The sequence below is a fragment of the Castor canadensis genome, chromosome 6, assembly GCF_047511655.1.
Source record: "Castor canadensis chromosome 6, mCasCan1.hap1v2, whole genome shotgun sequence".
Lineage (NCBI taxonomy): Eukaryota > Metazoa > Chordata > Mammalia > Rodentia > Castoridae > Castor > Castor canadensis.
This window is the reverse complement of record NC_133391.1, coordinates 10,133,664-10,139,953: the sequence shown is the minus strand read 5'-3', so window position 1 is coordinate 10,139,953 and position 6,290 is coordinate 10,133,664.

Sequence of the window (6,290 nt, the reverse complement as noted above, 5' to 3'; positions counted from 1 at the left end):
ATCTGCCTTGCAAGTATGAAACCCTGAGTTCAAACATAAACCAAAAAACAGCTCCAACCTGGTTGCTGAGGTCTCTGGAGGCAGAAGCTGTGATTGTGTTTCACTGTTGAGGACACTAAGGTTCAGTGTCACTTCCCCATGTCACACACTTAGTAACTAGAGGGGACACACACACATACATTCATTAGATTCACCAGCCCCTATCCGAAAAACTATTTAATTTGCCTTTTAATATGCACTGGTTGCAAGTTAATTAACTGGAAATTGAAAGTTACAGGTGACATTAGAATTTACTATTGACATTAGAAAAATAAATATCCCTGGAATTCAATGAATTGAAAGTCTCATGAAATTCTTTTATAATCCATAAAGCAGATCTGGGAGGGAGGTATTCCAGACACCTGAGGGGTGCTTGGGTTGCAGGTATAGGCTGGGCCAGGTGAAGAGGGGTCACTGTTCCAACCTCCAACTTAGGCCTGTCCTTTTTTTTTTTGAAGTACTGGGATTTGAACTTACAGCTTTGGCCTTGGAAAGCAGGTGATCTCCCACTTGAGCCACATCTCCAGTCCTTTTTGCTCTGGGTATTTTTTTTTTCTCACTCTAGCTGGAATGACAAGCATGAATAAATACATTCAACTCTTTTCTGTTGAGATGAGGTCTCACTGGCCTGGAACCATGATCCTCTCAATCTGAGCTTCCCACATAGCCTGGAATGATAGACATGCCACGGTGCCCAGGTAGAGGGTGAGATGGGGTCTCGAGAAGTATTTGCCTGGTCTGGCTTCCAACCACGATCCCCTTGATCTCAGTCCCCAGTAGCTAGGATTACAGGTGTGAGCCACCGTCCCCAGCTCCTAGGCCAGCCTTGGGTGCCACCCTCCTCTCCTTTACCCGTCCTCTCTCTCACTTTGTTTCAGGGTCTGGAAAGTAGCCTCTCTCCTTGCTAGGAATCTGACCACACACATCAATCATTCATTGCAGTGCCCATCACTCTGCACCTGGCTACCCTGGGTGCTGAGAACGTGGACATGACCCCACACAGGGACGCCAACAACAGGAAAGACAGGACTGTGAGTGTGCCCTTTGGATCCAGGGAGGCCAAGGCTGGGCTGGGGACTCTGATGACCCCTCGATCACCTCTGGCTAGAGTGCAGGAGCAGTCAAGCGGGCCCTGTCCTTGTGGATCTTTGGCACATGCCAAGGGCAGGCTAGAAAGAATGGACACACATGAGAACTTCTCAAGGCCTGCACACGTTGTCCCCTCCACACTGTGACACCACTTGGGCACTTGTCATTAACCTGTGTCCAACCAAGGAGGTGCTGCCTGTCTACAGTGGCTGGTGACTGACTATTGTGGGCCAGGCAGGCCTTGCTGGCTCTGGGCTCAAAAGTTGTATTCATGCCCAAATTCTGGGCCCCCAGTAGCTCTGCCTTGAGAGAAGAGCCTGGGGTGACCCCACTGTGAGCACAGGGAGGAGAATCTTGAAGCCAAGGCCCTGCCTGAGCCTATGTCCATCACGAAGCTCACCTGTGCAGACGAGTGAGTATGAGTGAGAACTACAGCTACAAAGTTTAGCCCCAAACCAGGGCCATTTGAATTTCTTCTTTTGAGAAGGTTCTGTTTAGTTCACTTGCCCATTTCTTTATGGGTTCATTGATTTTAGGATTGTTTTGTTTCTTAAATTCCCTGTATATTCTGGTTATCAGTCCTTTGTCTGTGAGTGGTCTCTTCAGTTTAGAGACCTTGTCTTCGTTTGTGCAGAAGCTTTTTAATTTTATGTACTCCCATTTGTCCATCCTTTATCTTAGTTGCTGAGCTGCTGGGGTTCTATTGAGGAAGTCCTTGTCTATACCTATTACTTCCAGGGTGTTTCCTGTTTTTCTTGTACTAACATCAGAGTTTCAGGTCTAATATTAAGGTCCTTGATCCATTTTGGGTTGACACTAGCATAGGGTGACAAACATGGATCTAGTTTCAGTTTTTTACAGATAGATAACCACTTTTCCCAACAACATTTGTTGAAGAAGCTGTGTTTTCTACATCATATATTTTTGGTGCCTGTGTCCAAAATAAGGTGAGCATAGATGTGTGGATTCATATCCGGGTCCTCTATTCTGTTCCACTGGTCTTCATGTCTGTTTTTGTGCCAGTACCATGCTGTTTTTATTGCTATTGCTTTGTAATATATATGAAGTCTGGTATTGTGATACCTCCAGCATTGCTCTTTTTCCTGAGTATTGCCTTGGCTATTTGTGGTCTTTTTTGTTTCCAAATGAATTTTAGGGTAGATTTTTTAATCTCTGTGATGAAAGTCATTGAGATTTTGATGGGAATTGCATTGAACATGCAGATTACTTTTGGTAGTACAGCCATTTTTACTATGTTGATTCTAACAGTCCATGACCTTGGGAGATCTTTGACCTTCTGTAGTCTTCCTCGATCTCTTTCTTCAGGGATTTGTAGTTCTCCTTGTAGAGGTCATTCACTCCTTTGTTAAGTTTATGCCTAGGTATTTGATTTTTTTTGAGGCTATTGTAAATGAATTTGTTTTCATATATTCCTTCTCAGTTTTTTTCATTATTGGTGTATAGGACAGCTAATGATTTTTGTAAGTTGATTTTGTATCCTGCCACCTTGCTGTAGCTGTTTATGGTGTTTAGGAGTTTTTGGGTAAAGTTTTTTGGGTCTTTAATATATAGGATCATATCATCTTCAAATAGGGATATTTTGACAGTTCCTTTATCTATTTGTATTCCTTTTATTTCTTCTTCTTGCCTAATTGCTCTGGCTTGTAATTCCAGTTTTATGTTGAAGAGGAGTGGGGATAGTGGGCACCCTTGTCTCGTTCCTGATTTTAGGGGAAATGGTTTCAGTTTTTCACCATTAAGTGTGATGTTGGCTATAGGTTTGTCATATATAGCCCTTACAATGTTGAGTTACTTTCCTTCTATTCCTAGTTTTCTTAGAGCTTTTATCATGATGTGGTGTTGGATCTTGTTGAAGGCTTTTTGTGCATGTATTGAGATGATCAAGTGGTTTTTGTCTTTGCTGTATTACATTTATAGGTTTGCGTATGTTGAACCACCTCTGCATCCATGGGATGAAGCCAACTTGGTCATGATGAATGATCTTTCTGATGTGTTGTTGGATTCAGTTTGCCATTATTTTATTGAGGATTTTTGCATTGATGTTCATTAAGGAGATTGGCCTATAGTTCTCCTCTTTGGAGGAGGTGTCTTTGTGTGGTTTTGGGTTGAGAGTAATACTGGCTTCATAAAAGTTAGCAGTGTTACTTCCCTTTCTATTTCATGGAACAGTTGAAGGAGGATTGGTATTCGTTCTTCCTCAAAGGTCTGATAGAATTCAGCAAAGAATCCATCAGGTCCTGGACTTTTCTTTTTTTGGGAGACTATTTATTGGTGCTTCAATTTTATTTTGTGTTATAGGCCTATTCAGGTAATTAATGTCCATTTGGTTCAATTTTGGATGATCATAAGTATCTAGAAATCTATCCATTTCTTGAGGATTTTCAAATTTATTAAGATATATGTTCTTAAAGTAGTTTCTGGTGATTTCCTTGGTGTTTGTTGTTATCTCATCTTTTGCATTTCTGATTTTACTGATTTGGGGTTTTTCTCTCCTCATTTTTTACAGGTTTGCCAGGGGTTTGGCAATCTTATTTAATTTTTTCAAAGAACCAACTTTTTGTGTCATTGATTTTTGCATTTTTTTTCATTTCTATTTCATTGATTTTGGCCCTTATTTTAATTTTTTCTCTCCTTCTGCTTGTTTTGGGATTTGCTTGTTCTTGTTTTTCTAGGAGTTTGAGATGTAGCATTAGGTTATTGATTTAATATATTTTTTCCTTTTAATATATGCACTCATGGCTATAAACTTTCCACTGAGGACTGCCTTTGTTGTGTCCCATAGGCTCTGGTAGATAATGTTTTCATTTTCATTAACTTCCAGGAACCTCTCAATTTCCTCTTTTATTTCATCAATGACCCACTGATTGTTGAGCAATGTGTTGTTCAGTTTCCAGATGTTTGCATGCTTTTACTTTTGCTTTTGTTGTTGATTTCTAATTTTAATGCATTGTGATCAGATAGAATGCATGGTATTATTTCTGTTTTCTTATATCTGCTGAGGTTTGCTTTGTACCTTAAGATATGATCAATTTTAGAGAACGTTCCATGGGCTGCTGAGAAGAATGTATATTGTGCAGAAGTTGGATGAAATATTCTGTAGACAATAGCAAGGTCCATTTGATCTATGGTGTGATTTAGATCTAGGATTTCCTTACTGATTTTTTTTGTTTTGATGACCTATCTATTGGTGATAGTGTGGTACTAAAGTCTCCGACTACCACTGTGTTGGAGTTTATATATGTTTTAGGTCCGTCAGAGTATGTTTGATGAAATTGGGTGCATTGATGTTGGGTGCATATAGGTTGATAATTGTTATTTTCTTTTGGTGTATTTCCCCTATTATTTGTATGGAATGTCCTTCTTTATCTCATTTGATTAATGTTAGTTTGAAGTCTACTTTGTCTGAGATAAGTGTTGCTGCTCCTGCCTGTTTTTGGGGGCTATTGGCTTGGTAAATCTTCTTCCAGCCTTTCACCCTAAGCCAGTGCTTCTTTCTGTTGATGAGATGGGTCTCCTGTAAGCAACACATTGCTGGTTTGGTACTGCCTGTCCTCCCATGGTTTTGTTTGCCTTCATTTTTTGTGTGCAGATCTTTGAATCTTTTGTAGTGGTGGCTTGGTGGTCATATATTGCTTTAGTTTCTGCTTATCATGGAAGACTTTTATTGTTCCACCTATTTTGAATGATAGCTTTGTGGGGGTATCATATCCTAGGCTTGAAGTATCTTCATTAAATTCCTGGAATACCTCACTCCATGCTCATTGCTTTTAAGGTTTCCATTGAGAAATCTCCTGTGATTTTGATAGGTTCACCTTTGTATGTTATTTGTTTTTCCTCTTACAGCCTTCAATATTCTTTCTCTATTCTCTGTGCTTGTTGTTTTAATGATAATATGTCATGGGGTAGTTCTTTTTTGGTCAAGTCTATTCGGTGTCCTGGAGGCTTCCTGTACCTGAATGGGCATAGTTTTTTCTAGATTTGGGAAATTTTCTGTTATTATTTTGTTGACTATATTACCAATTCCTTTTGCTTGCACCTCTTCTCCTTCTTCAATGCCCATGATTCTCAGATTTGGCCCTTTGATGGAGTCATGAGTTCTTGCATATTCCTTTCACAGGTCTTGAGTTGTTTGAGTAATAGCTCTTCAGTTTTTCCTTAATTTCCATTTCATCTTCAAGTTCTGAGATTGTCTTCTGCTTGTTCTATTCTCCTGGAATGGCCTTCCGTTTTGTTTTGTATTTCTGTTTAATTCTTTTCTGAGCTTTTCCTTATCATGGATCACTTACTCTAATATTGTCTATTTTCTTCCTTAACTCATTTATCTCTCTATTTATGGTATCATCTGTTTCACTTTGGTATTTCTTTAGGGCTCTTGTGTGTTCATTTATTTGTTTTTGTGTCTTCTTGATTGCCTCCTGTTGTTTTGGTTGACCATATCTAGTAACATCTCCATGAAATTCTCAGTGATTTCTTTCAGGGTGTTCTTGTGGGCTTCATTAGGTTATTTGGGATAGTCTATCTTTGCGTTGTTGGAGTCTTGAACTGGGTATCTGTTTTCTTCATTTCCATCTGAATCCTGTACTAATTTATTTTATGGGGGAGAATGGTTTCCATCCTTTTTTCATCTTCCCATCATTCCACACTGCCTGCTTCCTTCCTCTAGTTGCCATCTTCGATTCTACCTTGTTATTGGATCTTGAGCGAGTTTTTGGACTGGATTTTATACCATGTGCTCACCTGGGTTTCAAACTTTCTGGTGATAGGTACATTTGGGACTTCTTAACCTCCATAACTATTAATTTTGTGTGTGTGTGTGTGTGAATTCATTCTCTGTTGACTCCATGTCCCAAGTGCAAATTGGGTTAAGAGTCCTGGTTTTGACACCAGAAGCCAAGTTTTTAGCTAGAAAACTAGTGTTCTGTGTACATTCAGTAGAAGTGTTCACAAAATTTTGGGAGACTGGATATGACTTGATTGTGGTGTATTTTGTCATCACTGTACTGGGGGATGTGGCTCAGGAATCATACATTCAACTACAGTGCTCAAGACACTGGGACCAGCTCCCAGCTCCACACCAGGAAAGAAAGCTTTTCTGCAGAGGCAGTCACACATGACAGATACTAACCATGGGAAAACAGCAA